The sequence below is a fragment of the Leopardus geoffroyi genome, chromosome C1 (assembly GCF_018350155.1).
Source record: "Leopardus geoffroyi isolate Oge1 chromosome C1, O.geoffroyi_Oge1_pat1.0, whole genome shotgun sequence".
NCBI classification, from domain to species: Eukaryota; Metazoa; Chordata; class Mammalia; order Carnivora; family Felidae; genus Leopardus; species Leopardus geoffroyi.
The window spans coordinates 33,822,501-33,843,833 of NC_059328.1; the positions used below are offsets into that span (position 1 = coordinate 33,822,501).

Consider the following 21,333-nt stretch of genomic DNA (forward strand, 5'->3'; position numbering starts at 1 on the left):
AACAAGTTGCATATCTTGAATGTATACAGTATTATATGTCAAATATATTTCAATAGAAAAATAAAGTTTTTAAAACCTCTCTTTAAAAAAAGGCATCCAGCAGTCAGGCCCTACAGGAATGCAGGCTTGAGACACCTCCCCAAGTGAAGCATCCTATCCAGATGAGGTGTTGGTCAAGGATAATAACATGGAATGGGGACACCTGGGTGTCTCAGTCAGTTAAGCACCTGACTTTGCATAAGGTCATGATCTCATGGTTTGTGAGTTCAAGCCTGGCATCAGGCTCTGCACTGACAGTGCAGAGTCTGCCTGGGATTCTCTCTCTCTCCCTCTCTCTCTGCCCCTCCCCTGATCATTCATTCTCTCTCTCTCTCCCTCTCTCTCTCAAAATAAAGAGATAAGCTTTAAAAACAAAAGATTCCACTTTAAAAAACAAAAAACAAAAACAAAAAAAAGAACATGGAGGGGTACCTGAATGGCTCAGTCAGTTAAGTGTCTGACTTCAGCTCAGGTCATGATTTTGCCATTTGTGAGTTCGAGCCCCATGTTGGGCTCTGTGCTGACAGCTCAGAGCCTGGGGCCTGCTTCAGACTCTGTGTTTCCTTCTCTCTCTGCCCCTCCCCCACTTGTGCTCGGTCTCTCTCTATCAAAAATAAATAAACATTAAAAAATTAAAAAAAGTTAAAAGGTCAAGAAGAAGAGAAACTAGAAAAAGGAGACTAAGAAGTACTGGCCATTAAATAAGGGGTGTGGAGTTTTGGAAGCAAGTCAAGTAAGTGCTTCAAGTAGGAAAGAGAGGCCAAATATGTCAAATGACGCTGAAGGTTGTATACAAGGACTGAGAAGTGACCAGTGCAGTGAACAATGTGAGGGTCAACAGTTACCTTCACATAAGTGGTGGTGGAGGAAATATTAGTAGTGTCACAAGAGTGAAACCTGACAGGTGTGTTTCAGAGAAAATTGTAAGACAAGAGTTAGAGACAGAACTGTAGACAACTGTTTCCTGGAAATTTTCTCCAAAAGCAAAGAAAGGACTGATGGCTGGCAGGGAAAATCAGGACTGAAAAAAAGGTTATTTTTCTTTGAGATTAAATAATAATAAAATATTAGTACTCTATTCCCTTTTCCTTTCTTCCAATTCAAGAGGACTGTATTGTCCTTCTTTTCATTCTCCTCAACAAAAATACGGTGAGAGCCTGCATATAAGGAAGCCAAGAGCTGAGTTCAGGTTTTCTTCAAGATAAGCACAGTGTTAGGAGGCTCACTAGAGATGGGAAAGGAGCTCACGATGAAGCCACAGAGCCAAGAGAATGTTATGTCAATCTTACCAGAAACCTGGAGCCACACCTGTGTCGAGGAAATTTCAGTTTCTCCCCTTGAGTTTTCCAAAAGCTTCATTCACTATTGAGCTTAACTTTTTTAAAAATTTAATTTAAAAAGGCTGTAGTTTATACTACACAGGTGGTGTGATATGGTCCTTGCAGTGTTGGCTAAATTGTTGTTCTCAAACTTAGAAGTGTGTAGGAATCACCTGTAGAATCTTCTAAAATGCAAATGTTGATTCCTTAGGTGTGGAAATACCAAAATTCTGCATTTCTTAACAACTCCTGAATGATGTTGGTGATGCTAATCCCCAGACCACTCCTTGATCAGTAAGAGTCTAAATAGTTTTGCATGAATCAATAACCCCTGCACTCAGGTATTCACACTCTTGAGTCATCCCCTCCCCTTGAGTCTGGGCAGGACCTAGTAGTTTGCTTCTCGTGAATATCCCACAAGTGATGGGAAATCACTTTCAAGAGTAAGTTACAGAAGACCCTGGCTCCACCCTGCTCACAATCTCTCTGATGAAGCCAACTGCCAGGTGGAGAGCTGCTCCGAGGAGAGGCCTACATGGAAGAAACTGATGGATGCTCTGTACAGCTGTCAGGAAAGACTCTCAGTCTAAAAGCCCACCAGAAACTGAACCCTGGTGACAATCAAGTGAGCTTGGAAGCAGATCCTTCCCCAGTCAAGTGCTAGGATTTCTGTAGCTGATTCCTTGATTACAGCCTTCTGAGACTCCCTAATCTGAGGATCCAGCTAAATTTTGCTCAGATTCCTAACCCACAGAAAAAATAAATGTTTATTGTTTTAAACCACAAAATTTGGGGGTAATTTGTCACACACCAATAGATAACTAACACAGAGGAACTGCAAAGAGTCACAAGGAAACTTTTGGGGGTTGATGATAATGATCTTGATTATGGTGGTGTTTTCATAAGTATATATACACATTTCAAAACTCATCAAATTGTATACTTTCAATATCTACAGTTCCCCATATGTCAATGTATTTCAATAAAGTTAAAAATGCATTATGAAAGTGTCTGGGTGGGAGGAGATTTTCCCAATTGCTAGGAGATTCTGCTCTCCCCTGAAAATATCACTTCACTAAGACAGAGCTCCTTACTTTAGATACATGAGGGTTTATGTGCCCTAAATGAATACTCTCCTAATAGTATTGAATGAGAAATGACCTGTGACCTATATTACTTTCCTGAACCCTATTTTATATGATTACAATAGATTTTCTTAAATTGTTCTGTGGTTCAGACCTTGTCAAATCCCTGACTGAGCTTTAATGGTGTTACTGACCATTAGTCAGTAACTAGTAACTGACCATTAGTCAGTCACTGACCAGAAGTCATCTTGTGCCCATCAATTTGAACTTATTTCATGAATCCAGAGATCAAGCACTCAGGTGCATGTTCACTCAGTAATAGGAAACATGAATATTGGTGCCATTTCTATGCCAGGTCTTGTAAACTGGTGGTAGAGAAATGAATCAAATATAGGCGTGCCTTCATGGAGTTCCCTGTCAGGTGTCTTTATGCTTGAGGGACACCTATTGCCATAACCTCCTGGGTGTTCTGAGATATGATCTTACTGAGACTAACCCATTAATACATCATGTGTGCCCATTGGATGTTGGAAAGAATTTAGATGGAGAAGTCATGTAGGCTGTGTCCCGGGTTTGTTGCTGGTACCCATGCTTCTGTGACTTCATTCTGTTGCTTTACCCCAGCCTGTCACTTTGAGGAAAGCTCTCTTCACATCTTTGTTCCTAAGACTATAGATGATAGGATTGAGGAAGGCAGAGATGATGTTATAGAATAGAGCCAACTTCTTATCTTCTTCTGGGGAAGATTCAGAACCAGGTCTCATGTACATAACCATACATGGTATAGAGAACAACAGTAATGTGGGAGGCACAGGTGGAAAAGGCCTTGAGCTGCCCTTGGGCTGAGCGAATTCTCAAGATGGCAGCAAAAATATTGATATAGACAATGATGATGAGGGAGAGTGGGACCAACAGAAGAATGAAGCCCAAGATGAAGTCCACCTGATCATTGAGAGATGTGTCTGCACAGGCCAACTTCAAGACTGCAGGTACTTCACAGAAGAAGTGATTGATCTCATTAGGACCACAATAGGGAAGAATCATAGTAGAGACAGTGTATATCAGGGCACAGCTGATACCCCAGAATCCACAGAAGGCCACCATTGACCCACATAGCAAAGGGCTCATAATGACTTTATACCTCAGGGGATGGCAAATGGCCACATACCTGTCATAAGCCATGATTGCAAAAAGCCAAGACTCTGATTCCTAGCATCAGGAAGATGTACATCTGCGCCACACATCCAATGTAGGAGATGGTCTTCTCCTTGCAAACCAGGTGTACCAGCATCTGGGGCACTGTGGTGGTGACATAGCCCATATCCATAATGGATAGGACACTGAGGAAAAAGTACATGGGTGTGTGGAGGCGGGAGTCCATGCGTATCAAGGTGATAATAAGCCCATTGCCCAGAAGAGTGATGAGGTAGAGGAAGAGGAAGACACTGAATAGAATAACATTTATCTCTGTGTTACGAGAGAATCCTAAAAGAATAAACTCAGTAAGAGAGCTATGGTTTCCCCAGCGTAAGTCTTGCATCCTTCTCCTGGTATAGAGAAAGAACAGAGCCATAATCATTCATAAAATAAAGTATTCAGATTCAAACCCTGATGCTACTCTTTTATTAGGAGGGCCAAATATAAGTAGCAAAGTAGGTTCTCATTAGGACACCCACAAAGCTGGGAACCAAATTTTTTAAAAAGGGATTTCCATTTTATATGAAACAGCATGTTAATATTCTATTACTTAATCCTAGTTTATTCTGAGACTACAGGTAATAAATTTCACATTTCAAAATGTAGAACTTGCAAAAAGGAGTGTCCAAAACTGTGTCCTGCACTTCCTGAACTTGCCATAGTTCATGGAGCTTATAAAAGATTTCAAAGCAGTCAAAAAAATAATTGGATATTTGAGATTACAGCATCTGTTGTGAGTGTCATACCAAATGGAGATTTCTACCCCTCCTTGGAAGCTTTTATCAAAATGGGTTTCAGTGGGACTACTTGAGTAGCCTAACAGGTACTCTGGAATTTTAGACACATAGTTATTGGATATATGACTTACTCCAGAAGACAACTATCATTTGGAAATAAATTCAGCTTCATGACAAGTCAAAGTCATGTATTTCCATGGACCAGAGGTGGGTAATACATGAGAGAGAGAGAGAGAGAGAGACAGAGACAGAGACAGAGAGAAAGAGAGAGAGAGAAAAGGAAGGAAGGAAGGAACAAGAGACGGAGGAAAAGAAACTACCATGCTAGGATACTATACTCAACAAATATATCCATAAGGAATGAAAGCTGTTTGCTCTCCAAAAACCCGATAATCAATTACCAAAGACTCCCAGTAAAAGAAATATTAAAGAGCTTCTTTAGGCTAAAGGCAAATGGTCCCTGATGGAAGTATGCAATTAAAAGAGAAAATTAACACCAGAAATCATAAATGTGTGTGTAAATATCATAGAATATTAATTGTTTAAAGCAACAAAAATAGCGACACCTTGTTGGAGCTTTAAATATACACATAGAAGTTGAATATGTGACAAAAATGGTCTAACGAGCAGGAGGAGGAAATGGACTTAAACTGTTGTTAGATTTTGCATTGTTTGGGAAATGGCACTTTAAGTGAGACTATAAGCCAAAGATGCATATTTTAGTCTCTAGATCAGGTGTCAAGACACTTTTTCACGTAAGGAGTCAGACAATAAATAGTTTAGGCTTTGCACAGAATATACAGTCACTGTAGCATATTTTTATTTGTTTTTTAAAATCCCTTTTAAAAATATAAGGTTTACCAATCCCTGTTGTAGAATAACAAAAGAATAATTTGAAAAAATAGTAAAACTCAAAATACAGTACAGAATGTAAAGGGAATAATTAAAAGTTTTTGATTAATTCAAAAGAAGGCAGGAAAAGTGGAATAAAGAAAAAAAGAACACTTGGAACAAGTAGGAAACAAGTATTAAAATGATAGACTCAAACCTAATTACAATAGTAACTACATTAAATGTATATTAGTAAGCAAGCCTACTGAAAGACAAAGATTATCAGACTGGATTTTCAAAAACTGGTAGCAATGCTGGGGCACTTGGGTGGCTCAGTTGGTTGAGTGTCCAACTCTTGATTTTGGCTCAGGTCATAATCCCAGGGTTATGGGATTGAGCCCCTTGTTGGGCTCTGTGCTGAGCATGGAGCCCGCTCAAGATCCTCTCTCCCTCTCTCTCTCTGTCTAGTCTAGTCCCTACTAGACTAAAAATAGTCTTCCCGCTCTCTAAACTAAAAATAAAAAAAAAAATTTTTAATAAAAAAAATAGAATAGAATAAAATAAAATAAAATAAAAACTAGTGGCAATGAAAGAATTCCATAAAGAAAGGAATAATCTTTAAAAACCAGGGAAGAACAAGAATACAATTTTTAGATTATCAAGATAGTACCAGTCAACTCAGGACTGTCTTGCCCCTCACCTCATCTCTCTCTTACTGCAAGCCTGGCAGTGGCTAAAGCCACTGGGAATTGGGATGAGGAATTGACAAACTAAAAGGTAAAGAAACATAACATACTTCCTCCTTGCTACTTGCAACTTGCTACAGCAAGCCTAACTCAATCTGAAGAATTATAGAAGACATCCTGCAGGAGGTAAGAGTCAAGCTGGTCGTTGAAGAGTGGGTGGACGCTAACTACAGGGAAAGTGCAGGAAAGGATATACCAGGGAGAGAAAGTCATCTGTGTGAAGTCATGAAGCATTAGCTAGCCAGAGAGTGATGGGAGATGGGGTAAAGAGGTAGGCAAGGACAGACCATGGAGGACCTATAAAGCCCTACAAAATGGTCTAATGAGGGTGGATTTTATAGAAAGGAACATAAGGATCCACCAAATAGGCATGACATCAGGTTTATGTCTGGCAATAATCACACTGGCTGCAGTGTGGAGACTGCAGCAATTCAGAGAGGAAAGGATGAGAGTGGGAGCAAATATTGATATGAAAAGTAGGTATTCAACAAGAGTCTTTAGGAGGTGAGTCTATGGATGTAGGTAAGTGATTAAGGAGTGGTGAGAAAGAAAGATGGGTCAAGGATGGATTCCAAGTTTGAGGAAATGGATGGGGGTGATGGTGTCATTCACCGAGGTTGGGTAAATGGGAGTGGAAAGTTTGGGAAGGAGGGAAGAAGGACACATGATGAGTCTAGTTTTGGAGTCGGGGAGTTTGTGGGACTCTCAGTATCTGTTTGGCTGATGGTTGAGAGCTGAAAAGAAAGCTCTAGAGACAGGAATCTGAGCGTCCTCAGCACTTCTATAGGAACTGAAGCCATCGGAAGAGATGAGATCACCTGGGGAGAGCGTGTAGAGGGAGAAGACAGCTGAAAGCAGCACTCTGAGAAGCCACACTCTAAGGGTTGGCTTCAAGGAGAGAATCCAGAGAAGATGGTGTTGAGAGGCCAAAGATGGATGACATGTGACACAGAAACCCAAGGAGAGACAAGGTCTACAAGGAGAGGATGGTCTTTGTGGTCAAATATGGATAGATACCAAGTGAGATGAGAACCAAAAGTGTCTGAAGCCAGACCATCTCCTGCCTTAAATACATCTCCATATTTATATCTCTTGCCTGGATGGTCCCCCTTTATTCCTTGTGTCCAACTGCCTACTTGAACTCTGCCTGTTGATGTTTGACTTCTCAAACTTCTCACATCCAAGACTGAACTCCTAATTTTTACTACATGCTCTAGCTCTTGGATCTCATCTCCCATTACTGTCCCCTTGTCTCATTCCACAAAAACCACACTGTCACTGTTACCCTTTCGAGTCCAACAACTGCCAACTAGACTTTCACCCAAAGACTTTTGCCACAACATCCAGTACTTATGCTCTCTTCTGCCAGATCTCTTTAGGGGGGAGTTCTTCTACTTCCTTCAGTTCCCTGCCCAACTGTCACTCATCAGAGAGCCCCTTCTTCACCATCCTGTCTGAAATGCAGCCATCCTTCACTGTCTCCTTAGTCAGCTTTACTTTCTTTATTGTACTTCTCACTTCTTAAAAAACTTACCTATTTATCTGATTATTGTCTGTTGTCCCCAAGTAGGTTGTAAAAGCAGAAACTTTGTTTTGTTCACTAGTATATCTCTAGTGTCAATCATTGTGCTGGGCACATGGTAGCAACTCAATTAATATTTATTAAATTGTTAAAGCAGGGATGCCAGTCTTAGATTCCATCCTAGAAGCTATATTGGCAGGATAAATAGAGGTGATTGATACCTGCCCTCTCCAGTGGGGCAAACATATTTGGAATGTAGAATTTACACCTGTGACCACAGTCTTAAGGAGATACGTGGACGAGTTGTGGCTTGTAGAAGATATATTATGATGGTACAAAAACAAATCTAAGCAACTGGTGATTTTTCTCTGCAGAAATTTAAGCTAGGGAGGATGCTGAGGTCTGTCTACAGAAGTATCTAAAGGGCTGCATTAAGGAAGATGAATAAGAATTGCCCTGCATAGTCCCAAATTTAGAATTAGTATAAATTTTACTAGGACACCAAGCTTCAGATTGACTACAGAAAAGTTCCAACATCCAGAGATATTCATAGACAGAAAAGACTGTCCTAAGAAGCAATGAGCTCCCTGTTTCTGTTGAGAGGTTCAGGCTGAATCTAGCTGACCATATGTCAGGGACACAGTGGGATCAACCTGGACTTAGAGGTGGAGCAGAAGGACTGCTGAGGTCCATTCCATCTGGAGGAGTTAAGGTCTTTTCCATCTTCTCTGTCCTCTTTACTATCTATCTTCACCTGTTTCCCAATGCCTAATACCTGGAGCACTGTAGCAGCCTCTCACTGTGACTCTCATCCCCCAGTCCCACCCACTCACTCAGTCCTACAGCATTTTCTAGGAGCAATCTAAATAAAAGAGCATTTTCACTGTGGCCTTTGTCCACTCGTTCTACTGGTGCAGAATGTATGGGGGAAGGAGCATTGGGTGGGTAGAAGAGAAGAAGAGGGAATAGAGATGGGGGATAGCTCCAGAACTCCAGAAGCACTCTCAGTCCCACAATTTTGGACAACAGTGACAGGGAGCATCACTGAACTATAGGTATCTTGGTGGGAGGCATCTGCCTTGCTCCCTGCTCCTCAATAAGAGATCCTTAGAGCAATTCCCAATGTCAGAGTGGTCCTCCAAATCCTTGCCTCCCCTGAGATCTCCTTGCAGCCTCCCTCCTCCTCTCCCATATCCTAGTGCTGTCCTATCAATCTTCTCCACCTCTCACCTGCATCTCTTGACTTGCCCACTTCCAAGGGTCCCCCTGATTGGGACAGGGACATGGGAGAGCCCTGCTGCCTCAGCCTCCCCAGCAACAGCCTCTCCTCCTTCTCTTTGTCTTCATTGGCAACTGAAGGCCAAATGTCTTAAGGGAGATGTGCAGACTCAGTCAGAGGGAAAAGAAAGGTAGTTGGATGGAGAGCAAGTCAGAGTTGGGGAAGAAGAAGTGGACAAAGGATAGGACAGAGCAAAGAGCATAGGCATGAAGGGACCTGCAGATGTGCAGATTTGTAGAACCAGAGCAAGCAGAGAAAGGATGCCTCAGAGGAGCAGACACCCAAGCCATGGGCCACCGTCCCCACTCCCACTGCTCTTTACCTGCTCTCAGGCTCTGTGTGAGGGATGGGCCAGAAGCCTGAGGAGCTGTCCTTTGAAACTGTGCTCACGGGGGCCCCAGTTCCCAGGAGGACAAATCCAATGACTTCCAACGAACTCTCTGTGCCTTAAATCCCCCAGGGACTGAGTATCAAGTCTGCACTCCCATCACCTAGTACTCAAGACCCCCTGACTGGAGCCCCGACTACTCCCCAGAGGTCCATGCCCTCCTGTGCCACATATTTTCTCTGGGTTAGCGCCAGACTGCATATGTTCGATCCCTAGTTTCACAGTTACCAGCTGTGACTTTGGGCAAGTTTCAGAAACCTTTCCAGGCCTCCAGGCCTTTTATCAGGAAACTAGAACCTGCTCCATAGAGTTGCAGGGAGGGTAAAAGGAGTTCACAAATAGAAAGCTTTTAAGACTGTGCCAAGTGTATAGGAAGTACGTCACCTGTACATTTATTATTCTCCCTCATTTGCACCTTCTATGCTCTCCACCTGAAGACCCTCTTCCCTTGTGTCTTTAAGTCTGCCCTAAATTTCTGGTCACCCCCTTAGGAAGGCAGCCATGACTGACCTCCTGTTACCCTCACTCTCCACTATTGTTCCTGGGAGTCCTGCGTGATCTGTGAGGGCCCTGAGGAGGGAAGGAAGGCAGAGCAAGTGCAAAGGTTTTGTCTACTATTGGAATTAAGTTTCAACATGTGGAAATTAAATAATACACTCTAATGCAACCAATAGGTCAAAGGAGAAACCACAGGGGAAAACAGAAGATACTTGAGAGGAATGAACACAAAAAAACAGAGCACATCAAAATTCACAGAATGCAAAAAAAAAAGTTTATTTAAAAATAAGAAAGATCTCAAATCACCTCATTCACCATAAGTTACAGAAGAGGGGGGCATCTGGCTGGCCTAGCCCAGTGGGTACAGCATGCAACTCTTGATCTCAAGGTTGTGAGTTTGAATCCCACATTGGGTGTGGAGCCTGCTTAAAAAGAATAAATAAAATAAAAATTAAAAAATTAAAAAGAAACTAGAAGACCTTGGTTGAACTAGAAGAGAACTAGCTTGACAGTAGTAACCACTATCAGAACATCACATTGTAGGCCTTAAATATATGCAATGTTTATTTGTCAACCATACTTCAATAAAGCTGGGAGAAAAGGGGTGCCTGGGTGGCTCAGTGAGTTAAGTGTCCGACTTAGGTTCAGGTCATAATCTCACGGTTTGTGGGTTCAAGCCCCGTGTGGGGCTCTTTGCTGACAGCTCAGAGTCTGGAGCCTGCTTCAGATTCTGTGTCTCCTTCTCTTTCTCTCCCTTCCCCACTCATGCTCTGTCTTTCTGTCTCTCAAAAAACTTTAAAAAATATTTTTTTAAATTTTTTTTAACGTTTATTTATTTTTGAGACAGAGAGACAGAGCATGAACGGGGGAGGGTCAGAGAGAGAGGGAGACACAGAATCTGAAACAGGCTCCAGGCTCTGAGCCATCAGCACAGAGCCTGACGCGGGGCTTGAACTCACAAACCATGAGATCATGACCTGAGCCGAAGTCGGATGCTTAACTGACTGAGCCACCCAGGCGCCCCTAAAAAATATTTTTTAAAAATTCTTTTAAATAAAAAAGCCAGGAGAAAAGAAATATTGTATTAGCTTTTAGGAAATTTTTCTGCAACTATTCAAGTGGCCATATATTTTTTTCTTCTTTCTTCCTTTAGGGCATTTTTCAGTTCATTTACCCAATTTCCCCAAGTTGTCAAAAGTCATATGATGAAATTGTTAACAATATATCTTTACCATGTATTTTGATTTTTGCAGATTTAAGGGGACTAGTATTGAAGAGAGAATCAAAGGGAACTTTTCTTTATCTGTATTGTTTAAATGTTTATAATAAATATATCGATGTTCACTTGTATAATTAGAGAAAAGTAAAAAGAAATTACAAACAGTAGCAGTAAAAGTACTTGAGAGATTCCTGATGTAATTGGGCTATCACTGTCCCCCGTAAGGCTAACAGCAGTGATCTTCGGTGACTGACTTACATGTCAAGGCTAGTTCAAGGTGGAGAGAAGCTTCTTAGGCAGCGTATGCCCGCTGAGTCTGGGGGCCTGCTTTGGGACTGTGTGCGTGACTTCCCAAACGTAATCATAGGCTCCAGACATTGAGCTACTGAGAATTCCCCACCAGCTCTGCATTAGCCTGACGTTTCCCAGGAGGATATAAGAACTGTTGGTTATACAGAGTTAAACTTTTCTCATCTCAATTAAGCCAAAAGTAATGTCTTGATTGTTCTTCCTCTTTCCCCCTCCTGCTGTGAGTCTCCAACTTTGTTCCCCAGTTCCTGGGAGCCACCCTTGGGTCCCTCTGCCCCAGGAGTCCTCCTTCCTGGTTGTGGTCTGGCTAAGCCACAGCGGAGTTGCTCTGACGTGAGAAGTCCCGGGGGAGCTTGTTAAATTCAGTGTTTAAGAACATGGAAGGAACACCATTAAGAACTTCAGCTCATTAGACAGCTGGGCCAGCCACAGCAGCTACGCAGCAAGATCAGAGGTGACCCAGTGTCCCTCAGAGGCATCTGAAGAAACCTGCTTTAACTTCAACCTGACTTTATCCTGAGCATGTACACCAGCCAACAAGCACCTGCCCAAATCACCTTCCCCTCCACCACCGCCATCACCTGTTTTTTTCATCAGACGTTACCTTACCACAGCCACATCGCCCTGTTAGTATTCACCTCCACATTCATTTGGCATCCCTCCCAAAATGTCACCCTTTCCCCAGTGCATCATTGCCCTCAGCATTATCACCCAACTCATCATCTCCCCACCACCAACATCAGGGTCATCATCATCCTGTTGCGGTGCAAACACCCTCGTTAACTCTGCCACTCTGTCAGTCCATCAAGGCCAGCACTTCCAGGGCCAGCACCCCAACGTGTATCTGCAGCTCATGAGAAGAGAGTGGTGGCCCGGAGCTTCAGAGGAAAAGCCTGTATTTGGGAAGGCAAATATTTTTAAATAGCTGTTCTGTGATTTCAGTCAAGTACAAAAGGACAAAGCAGATCATGTGAAGATAACAGACTGAGGGAAGAATGCATTTAAGCCAACAAAGTACATTTACCACGGTAGTCAAAAATAGCCTGAAGTGGAGACAGTAAAGGGCACAATGGGCCTTCCATAAAAATTAAAGTATTCGCGGGACACAGGGAAGAAGAAAGAAAATTAGGATAATTACGGAACGAAGATGAGTTACAAAGATCTGTCTGCAAGTATTAAAGAGTTTCTACAGAAGAAACAGTAAAACAGAGGCAATATCCAGAAGTACAATATAAGAAACCTTTCTGGATCTCAAAAAGAAACACCCTGAAGATCGACGTGCCCCCACTATATTCCAGGGAAAATTCATGAAGGAGTTCTACACCTGCACACATCCACCTGACAATTTGCTCTCCACACCACAGCCAGAATGATGCATTCAACAACCAAGGAGCAAAGTCAAGTTTCATTGCATTATCTGAATCGGCAGGATGTACATGCAGCATCCACACATATCTTTGCAACACCAAATGGGAATGCAGGCCTCGCCGCTACCCTGTCTGCTCTCTCTGCCTTCAGGGGCCTCTCTGGTCAGCCTCTTGCCTTAAGTATTCCCCAGGTGGGAAGGAGACACTAGTCTCACTCATCCCAAACTTGAGGGACACATGTCAATCTCCCAGTCGATCCTGGAGCGCCTGTCTGATTGCATCCTCAGGCCAGGGCAGGGAGGCCTAGAATTGCTGCAGCTCAGCACAAATCTCTGTGTGGCCTCTCTGACTGTTCTCCTAGAGCTTCTTCCACTTGACAGGTGAGGGGCCAGGAAGAACCCATTCCCCTCCCCCACCGAAAGGGGAAGAGCACATTACTCTCTCCTGGCACGAAGCCTACACTAAACAATGAACTCTCCAATGTAATGAACGTCCTTTCCATGTCTCAATTCTTTTCAAACAGTCTACAAGTACATGGTGGTGAAGTGATGAACACAGGACTGGGTTGTGTCTGGCAACTCATTGAGGCTCTTGCAGAAAGTGGAGCTTTTAGCCAAACTTTTGATACAACAGGAAAAGCCTCAGTCAGCATTGTGTTATGACTACATTCCTGAAAAGTCGGGAGAATATGAGAAGGGAATCAACCATAATCCCACTTCTCTAAAACCAAAGCCATCTTCTTGTTAGTGTTTTTTCTCCATTATCTTATCAACTACAAGTTTTTGTGTAAATTTGTATTTATCGTATGCTGGTCCTTTTGTAGACTGCTTTTATTGACTTCATGTTATTTTTTTAAGTTTAAAAAAATTTTTTTAAGTTTATTTGTTTCCTTTGAGAGAGAGACAGAGATAGCAAGTGGGGGAGGGGTAGTGAGAGAGGGAGAGAGCGAATCTCAAGATTCTCAGATCGTGACCTGAGCCAAAACCAAGAGTTGGACGCTTAACTGACTGAGCCACCCAGGCGCCCCATCCACTTCATGTTATAGCATATACATTATCCCAAGTTGTGCTATATTCAACATATCATCTTAAGTGAATGCATAATGACATACACATTTTGACAAATCCTTTTATAAGCAATACTGAAATGAATATCTTTACACATGTAGACTTCATTTTTGGACTGATTCCTTAGGAGTGATAGCTAAAATCGGTGTCATAGACTACGCTGGTCACCTGATTTTTCTGGCCAGTATCCATTCTCATTGCTTCTACTGATAGTTCCCTGAAGCTTTTCTCCATAAAAGAAAAAATTGGGGTATGTTGTGTTTTCATATTCATCCAGTTCAAAATACTTTCTAATTTTCCTTGTTCATTTCTTCTTTGGTCCATGGGTTATTTAGAAGCCTGCTATTTAGTTTCCAGATATTTGTAGATTTTTTAGAAATCTTTGTTACAGGCTCCTAATTTAATTTCACTGTGACTAGATAACACACTCTCCATGACTTGAATATTTTCTAGTTTATTGAGACTTGTTTAATAGCCCAGAATATTGACGGTATGGATCAAATAACCCCTGTAATTGAAAGAAATGTTTATTCTGCTGTCATTGGATGGAGTGTTTTATAAATGCCAATTAGGTCAAGTTGTTTGATAGTGTTGTTGAAGTCTGCTATATCTCTGTGGATTTTGTATGTACTTGTCTTATTGATTATTGAGAAAGGGGTCTTGAGGTTTCCAAAAATAATTGTGAATTTGTCTATTTCTCCTTGGAGATCTCTACATTTTTGCTTCACATATGGTGAACTCTTACCAGGATAGCTTTCCTGGCCCCTCCTAGAGCAACTTCATCACCAACCCACCCACCCCTACCCCAAAACCAACAGGGGAGAGGAAGACCCAGAGTGCAGCAGGCACTCTGTGTGTACAGTTAGGAGCACTGGTAGACCAGCCTGCCAGACTTACCCTATAGCCCCAAAATTAGTAGTTTCTATTATTATTTTAGTCACATGGTGCTTGTTTAGATTTACCTATGTTTACCAGTTTCTTTCTTCATTCATTGCCATGCCAGTTACCAATTCATTGCCTGTTGCCCCAAACCCACCGAGCGCATTGTCTCATTTTGTGCTCCTGGAGCTGAACCCTGAAACATTTTTTCCTTTACCCGCTGACACGTTGTAATGTTAAACTGTGTCAGTAGAGAGCACCAGAGATTCACTGCAGGAGGAAGGGGCTTTTCTTTCTGTTTCCAGTGTGTTTGACTTCTTGTCACTTCTACAGCCAAGGGAACTTCCAGCAATGTGCATTCAGCCTGCAACAAGTTTTGCTGTCGCTGGTGGAAAGGCTTCCTATTTACCAATCCTAGCTCATAGTCCTCTACTCTGGTGTTACTTCTTGCATTTCCTACTTCCTGGGATCAAATTTTCTTCTTATCCTTTGGCTTTTCTTTGAATAAGAGCTTATTAGTGGTAAATTCTCCTTGTTCAGCACTTGGTCTTATATAATGGACATGTCTTATATGTCTTATATGTCAGTCATGAATGATAATTTGGCTGGGTATGAAATTCTAGATTCATAGTTGTTTTCTTTTGACACTTAGAAAGTAACAACAACTTAGAAAATTCACAACATACTCAGGTAAGGAAAAAATCATGAAAGCAGCAAGGGAAAAAGTCCTTAACCTACAAGGGAAGAGAGATCAGGTGTGCAGCAGACCTATCCACAGAAACTTGGCAGGCCAGAAAAGAGTGGCAGGATATATTCAATGTGCTGAAGTGGAACAATATGCAGACAAGATGTCTCTATCCAGCAAGGCTGTCATTCAAAATTGAAGGAGAGATTAAAAGTTTCCCAGACAAACAAAAATTAAGGGAGTTCATAACCACTAAACCAGCCCTGCAAGGAATTTTAAGAAGGACTCTCTGAGGAGAGAAAAGACAAAAAATAAATAAATAAAAACCAAAAGCAACAAAGACTAGAAAGGACCAGAGAACATCACTAGACATTCCAACTGTACAAGAAACATAATGACAATAAATTCATATTTTTTAGTACTCACTCTAAACGTCAATGGACTCAGTCCTCCAATCAAAAGACATACAGTAACATAAAGGATAAGAAAACAAGATCCATTTTTATGCTGTTTACAAGAGACCCACTTTGGACCTAGAGACACCTTCAGATTGAAAGTAAGGGGATGGAGAACCATCTATCATGCTAATGGTCAACAAAAGAAAGCTGGAGTAGCCATACTTATACCAGACAATCTAGATTTTAAAGTAAAGACTGTAACAAGAGATGAATAAGGGCATTATATCATAATTAAGGGGTCTATCCACCAAGAAGACCTAACAACTGTAAACATTTATGCTGAAAATGTGGTAGCACCCAAATATATAAATCAATTAATCACAAACATACAGAAACTCATTGATAATAATACCATAATACTAGGAGACTTCAATTTTTTCACCCCACTTACAGCAATGGACAGGTCATCTGATCAGAAAATCAACAAGGAAATAATGGCTTTGAATGACACACTGGACCAGATGGACTTAACAGATATATTCAGAACATTTCATCCTAAAGCAGTGGAATATACATTCTTCTCCAGTACACATGGAACATCCTCCAGAATAGATCACTTACTGGAACACAAATTAGCCCTCAACAAGTACAAAAAGATCGAGATCAGGGGTGCCTGGGTGGCTCAGTCGGTTGAACGTTTGACTTCGGCTCAGGTCATGATCTCATGGTTTGTGGTTCCAGCCCCGCATCAGGCTCTGTGCTGATGGCTTGGAGCCTGGAGCCTGCTTCTGATTCTGTATCTCCCTCTCTCTCTCTGCCCCTCCCCTGCTCACGCTCTGTCTCACTCTCTCTCAAAAATAAATAAATATTAAAAAAATAATAATTAATTAATTAATTAAAAAAAAAGATCGAGATCATACTGTGCATATTTTCAGACCACAACTCTATGAAACTCGAAATCAACCAACCACAAGAAAAAATTTGGAAGGGTAACAAATACTTGGACACTAAAGAACATCCTACTAAAGGATGAATGGGCTAACAAATAAGTTAAAGAGGAAATTACAAAGTACATGGAAGCCAATGAAAATGATAATACCACAGCCCCAGACCTCTGGGACACAGCAAACGCGGTCATAAGAGTAAAGAATATAGCAATCTAGGCCTTCCTAAAGAAGGAAGAAAGGTCTCAGATACACACCTACCCTTTCACCTTAAAGAGCTGGTAAAAGAACAGTAAATAAAACCCTAAACCAGCAGAAGAAAGGAAATAATAAAGATTAGAGCATAAATCAATGCTATCAAAATAAAAAAAACAAACAAACAGTAGAACAGATCAATGAAACCAGAAGCTGGTTCTTTGAAAGAATTAACAAAATTGATAAACCACTGGCCAGTGTGATAAAAAAAAAAAAAAGAAAGGACCCAAATAAATAAAATCAAGAATGAAAGAGGAGAAATCACAACCAACACAGCAGAAATACAAACAGTAATAAGAGAATATTATGAGAAATTATATACCAATAAAATGTGCAATCTGGAAGAAATGGACAAATTCCTAGAAACATAAACCACCAAAACTGAAACAGAAAGGAATAGAAAATTTTAACAGACCCATACCCAGTAAAGAAATCGAATTAGTAATCAAAAATCTCCCAAAAAACAAGCGTCTAGGGCCAGATGGTTTTCCAGGGGAATTCTACCAAACATTTAAGGAAAAGTTAACACCTATTCTCTTGAAGCTGTTCCAAAAAATAGAAATGGAAGGAAAATTTCCAAACTCTTTCTATGAAGTCAGCATTACCTTGACTTCAAAACCAAAGACCCTGCTAAAAAGGAGAACTATAGACCAATTTCCCTGATGAACATGGATGCAAAAATCCTCAACAAGATATTAGCCAACTGGATCCAACAATACATTAAAAAAATTATTCACCACGACCAAGTGGGATTTATACCTGGGATGCAGGGCTTATTCAATATCTGCAAAACAATCAATGTGATTCACCACCTCAATAAAAGAAAGGACAAGAACCACATGACCCTCTCAATAGATGCAGAGAAAGCATTTGACAAAACACAGCATCGTTTCTTGGATTCCTACTCCCAAGAAAGTAGGGATAGGAGGATCATAACTCAAGATCATAAAAGCCATATATGAAAGACCCAACACTAATACCATCCTCAATGGGGGAAAACTGAGAGCTTTCCCCCTTAAGGTCAGGAACAAGACAAGGATGTCCACTCTCGCCACTGTTATTCAACATAGTATTGGAAGTCTTAGCCTCAGTAATCAGACAACACAAAGAAATAAAAGGCATCCAAATCAGCCAGGAGGAGGTCAAACTTTCACTCTTCGCAGGTGATATGATATTCTATATGAAAAACCCAAAAGATTCCACAAAAAAACTGCTAGAACTGATCCATGAATTCAGCAAAGTGGCAGGATATAAAATCAGTGCACAGATATTGGTTGCATTCCTACACACCAACAATGAAGCAACAGAAAGAGAAATCAAGGAATCAATCCCATCCACAATTGCACCAAAACCATAAAACACCTTGGAATAATTTTAACCAAAGAGGTGAAAAATCTGTACACTGAAAACTATAGAGAGCTTATGAAAGAAATTGAAGAAGACACAAAAAAATGCAAAAAGATTCCATGCTCTTGGATAGGAAGAACAAATATTGTTAAAATGTTGATACTACCCAAAGCAATCTACATATTCAATGTAATATGAATGTAATACCTATCAAAACAACACCATCATTCTTCACAGAGCTAGAACAATCCTAAAATTTGTATGGAACCAGAAAAGACCCCGAATAGCCAAAGCACTCTTGAAAAAGAAAACCAAAGCAGGAGGCATCACAATCCCAAGACTTCAAGCTGTATTACAAAGCTGTAATCATCAAGACAGTATGGTACTGGCACAAGAACAGACACTCAGATCAATGGAACAGAATAGAGAACCCAGAAATGGACTCACAAACGTATGGCCAACTAATCTTTGACAAAGCAGGAAAGAATATCCAATGGAATAAAGACAGTCTCTTCAGCAAGTGGTGCTGGGAAAACTGGACAGCGACATGCAGAAGAATGAACCTGGGTCACTTTCTTACACCATACACAAAAATACACTCAAAATGGATTAAAGACCTAAACGTAAGACAGGAAGACATCAAAATCCTTGAGGAGAAAGCAGGCAAAACCTCTTTGATCTTGACTGCAGCAACTTCTTATTCAACATGTCTCCAGAGGCAAGGGAAACAAAAGCAAAACTGAACTATTGGGACCTCATCAAAATAAAATCTTCTGTGCAGCGAAGGAAACAATCGGCAAAATTAAAAGAAACCAATGGAATGGGAGAAGATATTTGCAGATGACATATCAGATAAAGGGTTAGTATCCAAAATCTATAAAGAACCTATCAAACTCAACACTCAAAAAACAAATAATCCAGTGAAGAAATGGGCAAAAGACACGAGTAGACACTTCTCCAAAGAAGACATCCAGATGTCTAACAGACACATGAAAAACTGCTCAACATCACTCATCATCAGGGAAATACAAATAAAAACTACAATGAGATACCACCTCACACCTGTCAGAATGGCTAATATTAACAACTCAGGCAACAATGGATGTTGGTGAGAATGTGGAGAGAGAGGATCTCTTTTGCACTGCTGGTGGGAACGCAACTGGTGCAGCCACTCTGGAAAACAGTATGGAAGTTCCTCAAAAAACTAAAAATAGAACTATTCTATGACCCAGCAATTGAACTACTAGGTATTTATCCAAGGGATACAGGTATGCTGTTTCAAAGGGGCACATGCCCCAATGTTTATAGCAGCACTATCAACAATAGCCAAAGTATGGAAAGAGCCCAAATGTCCATTGGTGGATGAATGGATAAAGAAGATGTGGTATATATACAATGGAGTATTACTTGGCAATCAAAAAGAATGAAGTTTTGTCATTTGCAACTATGTGGATGGAACTAGAGAGTATTATGCTAAGCAAAATTAGTCAGAGAAAGACAAAAATCATATGACTTCACTCATAGACAACTTTAAGACACAGAACAGACAAACATAAGGGAAGGGAAGCAAAAATAATATAAAAACAGGGAGGGGCTCTTTAAGAGCCTCTTAAATATGGACTCTTTAAGAGTTTCTTAAGTTAAGGGACTCTTAAATATGGAGAACAAACAGAGGGTTACTGGAGGGTTTGTGGGAGGGGGATGGGCTAAATGGGTAAGGGGCCTTAAAGAATCTACTCCTGAAATCATTGTTGCACTATATGGTAACTAACTTGGATGTAAATTTAAAAAATAAAATAAAATAAAATACAACATGAAAAAATAAATAAATAAATAAACATTAAAAAAATTTTTTAAGAAAAAGAGACAAAATCATTGAAATTATGAATCATAGATTCTGAAGTGGGTAAGGACAAAAATAAAGATAACATAGGAATCAGAATAAATGAAAAGAAAGAGCCAGTGGTTGTAGGCCCCAGTGAAGGGGAGCAATTGAGTGATTACACTGTAAGTTGAGGAAGTAGTGGTCAGAAAATGGAATGTCTGGGGCTCTTGGGTGGCTCAGTTGGTTGAGTGTCCAACTTCGACTTTGGCTCAGGTCATGATCTCTCAGTTCATGAGTTTGAGCCCCACATCTGGCATGCTGCTGTCAGCCTGTCAGCAGAAATCCCACTTCAGATCCTCTGTCCACCTCTCTCTGCCCTCCCCCTTCTTATGCACTCCCCAAAATAAATAAATATTTTTTTTTAAAAAAGAAAGAAAATGGAGGTGGGATAATTCTTTGGCAATAGAAAAGACCAGTTATGGCTATGGCTAAAGTAGAATGTATCAATAAAATTCCTTTATTGATAAAGGAATGAAAGAAAGGAGGTCAGACCACTGAATGGGGTCATCTATATGGGCACTGAAGTCACTCAAGATGATGGACTCAAGACTAAGACTTTGAGACAAGTGCAAAATTTTCATAGAAAAAAAATTATCCACGAGTCTGAAGGTAACAATGCCAAGGAAATGGTAAGTAGCAAAAACTTCTAAGGAGCGAGTGATTTTTCTAATAGGAAGAGAAGAATAATGGCTTGAAAGGAGACAGAAGGAACAAGGAAAATACACCACATTCCCCCTGAAGAATTGCAGAATTTGAGAGGAGACATATGCAAGGGAAGCAGTGTCCTGTAGGAAAATCCAGGTTACAGTTAAAGCCAGGGGATTCAAGGGACAGGAAATAAAGAAACAGTCTGAGGAAACAGAAGGTTTTCCAGTCATGTTGCTGGACTTCCGAAGAATACAGCTGATAGTTTTGTGAAGTATGCAAGAGCATGGATGTTAGACCAACGGAGAAAACTGAGCATATTATGGTGTTAGGAGTACAGAAGAGAATTGGGGCACCTGGGTAGTTCAGTCCATTAAGTCTCTGACTTTAGCTCAGGTCATGATCTCATGGTTTGTGAGTTTGAGCCCCACATTGTGCTCTGTGCCGACAACTCAGAGCCTGGAGCCTGCTTTGGATTCTGTTTCCCTCTCTGCCCCTCCCCAGCTCTCTCTCTCTCTCTCTCTCTCTCTCTCTCTCTCACAAAAATAAATAAACATTAAAAAATTTTTTAAAGAATACAGAAGAGAATAGAGGACCAAAGGAGCTTACGATTTGGGTGATGATCAAAGAAACCAGGAACGATAAGCAGACAGAATTGCTACATCAGACAAGAGGAAGAGAAGGGGAAGGGT

The 21,333-nt window shown here is 40.9% G+C and overlaps 1 long non-coding RNA gene and 1 pseudogene across 1 annotated transcript in view; one reads left to right on the forward strand and one right to left on the reverse strand.

Annotated features, from left to right (window-relative positions):
• LOC123597730 overlaps nt 1-21,333 on the forward strand; it is a 59,301-nt gene that overhangs the window by 28,199 nt on the left and 9,769 nt on the right. The window lies entirely within an intron of this gene.
• Nucleotides 3,046-3,983, reverse strand: LOC123597727 (annotated as a pseudogene).